Here is a 3,632-nt window from a genome sequence, read left to right as displayed (position 1 = left end):
GAGTTAAGTGATCTGGATTGACTGCATGCTTATCTCCGGAACCACTGACCCTTGGCCAATGCCAGGAAATCTACTAACCGAAAACAAATGTCTAAACCTCAGGTCCATGAGTCGCTTGGGAGCAGAAGGCCCTGGTTAGTAATAATAATTGGGTTGATGGTTTGTACTGAATTTGGTGAAGCCTGGAGCTGGGCTTGAGCCCTTAAGACATCCCAGCACAGCCAGGATGTGCACCCTCTCACTATGAGACCCCCAGTGCGAGCAGAGGCACTTCACTTGCACATCAGCAGGGGTTGGAGACCTGGGAACAAGCAGTCTTGTGTGAGCCTCAAGAGCCAGCACCACTGCAGGACAGATTGCCGGCTGAGACCCCCAGTGATCTCTGCTTGGCTATTCACACCCTTCTCTTTAATGTGGGCTGAACCTATTGACTCTAATGAAGAAAACACGGTAAAAATGATGGGATGCTCTTTGCAAGAGGAGGTTATAAAAAAATACCGTGTTTGGGGGGTGGGGAGGGAATGAATGAGTGTTTGAGGGAGCTGTGAAACTATTCTGTAGGCTACTACAACGGTGGACACATGTCATCTTGCATTTATCCAAAACCATAGAACATACACCAAGAGTTAACCCCAAGGCAAACTGTGCACTTACTCCCGCCTCAGCCTTTGAGGAGCTGGGATTACAAACATGCAACACCACACCCAGTTTAATAAAGTGGTTTTAAGTCACTAAATTTGGGGATCATTTTTTCTTTTCTTTCTTTCTTTTTACACAGCTAAAATATCCAGTTGAAACAGTTGGCCTCTTCCCTCACCACCAGCCATGCTCTCAGCAAGCTGCCTCAACCCTCATCTGAGGGCTGGAAAATCCAGACCCCAAGCTTGTCATAGGAAGTCACATTTTGCCAGGCACAGTGGTGCACACCTGTAATTTCAGCAACTTGAGAGGTTGAGGCAGGAGGATCACAAGTATGAAGCCAGTCTCAATAATTTATTGAGATCCTGTCTCAAAATTAAAAAATTAAAAGTGCTGGGGATGAAGTCCCCCTGGGCTCAATCTCCAGTACCAAATTAAAAAAAAAAAAAAAAGAAGCCATATTTTAAACAAGCACCACAGACACCCACTCCTGGTGTTTGGAGGACCTTAAAATTTATTTCTAGAAGAGACGCTGTGTCCTATAGGGCTGAGATCACTGTGGGGCCAGTTCAGAGCTGGATTGGACTGAATGGGCCTCTTCAGCTTCCTTATTCCCTTCCCAGTAAAGCTGGGGAGGAGAAAAAGCCTCATGGCTTCTCCTCACTGTGCACATCCCAGGAGCTACACCTACCTATTTGTACTGGGTTTTCCTGGTGTGTGTTTTGTATCTCATCTCCCAATTTTAAGTGTAATATTTTTATGGAATTTTATTGTTTATAAGTTCTTTCACCTCTTGCACATGGAGTCTTGTTAAGGAATTCAGATCCTTAGGTTGACACGGTGAAGATTTGGGCCGACTTTTTCTGGAGTGGGTGCAGGGTCTCTGTTCTAGTGCCTAAGTCTTTGGTCCACTTTGAGCTGAGTTTCGTGCAGGGTGAGAGACATGGGTTTAATTTCAGCTTGTTACGTGTGGACTTCCAGTTTTCCTAGCACCATTTGTTGAATAGGCTTCTTCTATTCTATACTGTTGGTCTATGTTTATAGCAGCTCAACTCACACCAACCTAGGTGTCCTTAGCAGATGGATGGATAAAGAAATTGTGGTATATATACACAATGGAATTTTATTCAACCTTAAAGAAGAATGAAATTATGGCATTTGCTGGTAAATGAATGAAGCTAGAGAATATCATACATGATTTCACTTCATCCACATAATAATCATCCAGGTACAAGGATGTTAGATTCCCAGTTGCACACAAGGAAATCAGCACAGAGTGGGAAAGGGACTTGTTCAAGGTCACACAGGGACTAAGAGGAGAACCTGGGATGTTCAACCCAGGTCCGCTGATTCCAGAGATCCTGCTCTTCGTTACTGTGCCAGTGCCTAAGACAGGCAGCCTAGGCGGGCCCCCACATATTGCCAGAGCTCAGAACAATGGCAAAAAAAGAGATCAAAGCAGCTGAACAGGGCTGGTCGATAGGGTTGGTTGCTGGTGCTGGGTGGGTGAGTCGCAAGGACAGAGTAAGTCCCGGAACTGTGGCTGGCAGAGAAGCTCCCTGGGGAAGTAGGAATACCCACTAACTGGCCTAGACAGACCCTGGGGTGATAGGAAAACTCCCTCAGCCATCCCGGCCATACTGTGTACTTGTTCATGGTCAAATCCAGCCTTTGAAACCATTGACATGGTCCCCGCCTCTGGTCACCACTGGAAAGGATCCTACCTCATTCAGCCATTCCCATTCAGTCACAAGACCCCAGACCAGCACTCCAGGCTCTGCCCAGCAACCTCAGCCTGTAGCTACTGCCCATGCCTTGCCTTTGAGGATGGGTGTCTTTGCTGCTCAAACTATACTTCTGGAACCAGCAGTACCAGCATGACCTGGGAGCTAGGTAGAAACTCTCTTGTCAGCAAACTCTTAGGTCCCCCACCCAACTAGACCTACTGAATCAGAACCTGTCATTGAACAAGATCCCTGGCTGATTTGTATGCACATTAAATTTGAGAAGCTCTGATTGTTAGGAAACAATTCCCCAAAGGGAATTCTCATGTTTCTCATGTTTCTGCGTGTGTTGTGAGGATAATAACTGGTTACTTTTGTTCCAAACTATCTTTTGAAGGATGTTTGTATGATAAACAGTTTTTGAAGACAAAGATAGTGTCTCCCTCCAGAGCAAAGAGCAGATTTGCTTACTACCTATTCAAGAAGGTTCTGGTTCTTAAACTTAGCGTTCCCAGATTTGCTTACTACCTATTCTAGAAGGTTCTGGTTCTTAAACTTAGCATTCCCCTCCTATAACCTAAGAACCTCTCTATTTCACCCCATGGGAAATGAAACTGCAGAACCCAGTGCAAATGCTAGTATTCTGCCTACTGCTATTGCTGTGACTAATAAATCATCCTTTAGCTCAGACCCAAGAGTCTCCTGTTTTTACCATCATCCATGAAATTGTGGCAGGTTTTTAACTCAAGACACTTTCCAGTTCTCCAACCTGGTCTAAAAGACAGACCACTTCACTTTAATTTCTCTACACTTAAATCAGATCACCAGAAGCTGTGTGAAATTCTACACTCAGGTTTTACTTTTCAAACTACATCAGAAATACATGAATGTTTCAGGCAAATTAGAAAATAAAGGTAAGGAAAAGAAGTTTTTAAGACACCTGATAGTCCCACCATTTGGAGAGCAATAGCCTCATTGCTTTGGTGTCCATTCTTTCAGTCCTTTTCTGTTATTACATCTACACATAGGAAAACAAAATTTATGGGACATTAATAAATACATTATTTTTAACAATTCTGTTAAAAATATGGCATGGACATTTTTCCACATCACTAAATTGACATCCATATCACACTTTGAGATGCTTGCTGCTTGCCTGTATTGCATTGTATATGGACTATTTATTCAATCTCCTATTTGTGGACATTTAGTTGGTTTCCTATTGGATTTTTTTTTAATTTAATGTACTGGCAATTAAACCCAGGGGCA

This window comes from Urocitellus parryii, unplaced genomic scaffold (assembly GCF_045843805.1).
Source record: "Urocitellus parryii isolate mUroPar1 unplaced genomic scaffold, mUroPar1.hap1 Scaffold_152, whole genome shotgun sequence".
In the NCBI taxonomy this organism is placed as follows: Eukaryota; Metazoa; Chordata; class Mammalia; order Rodentia; family Sciuridae; genus Urocitellus; species Urocitellus parryii.
Note: the sequence above shows the minus strand (reverse complement) of the source record.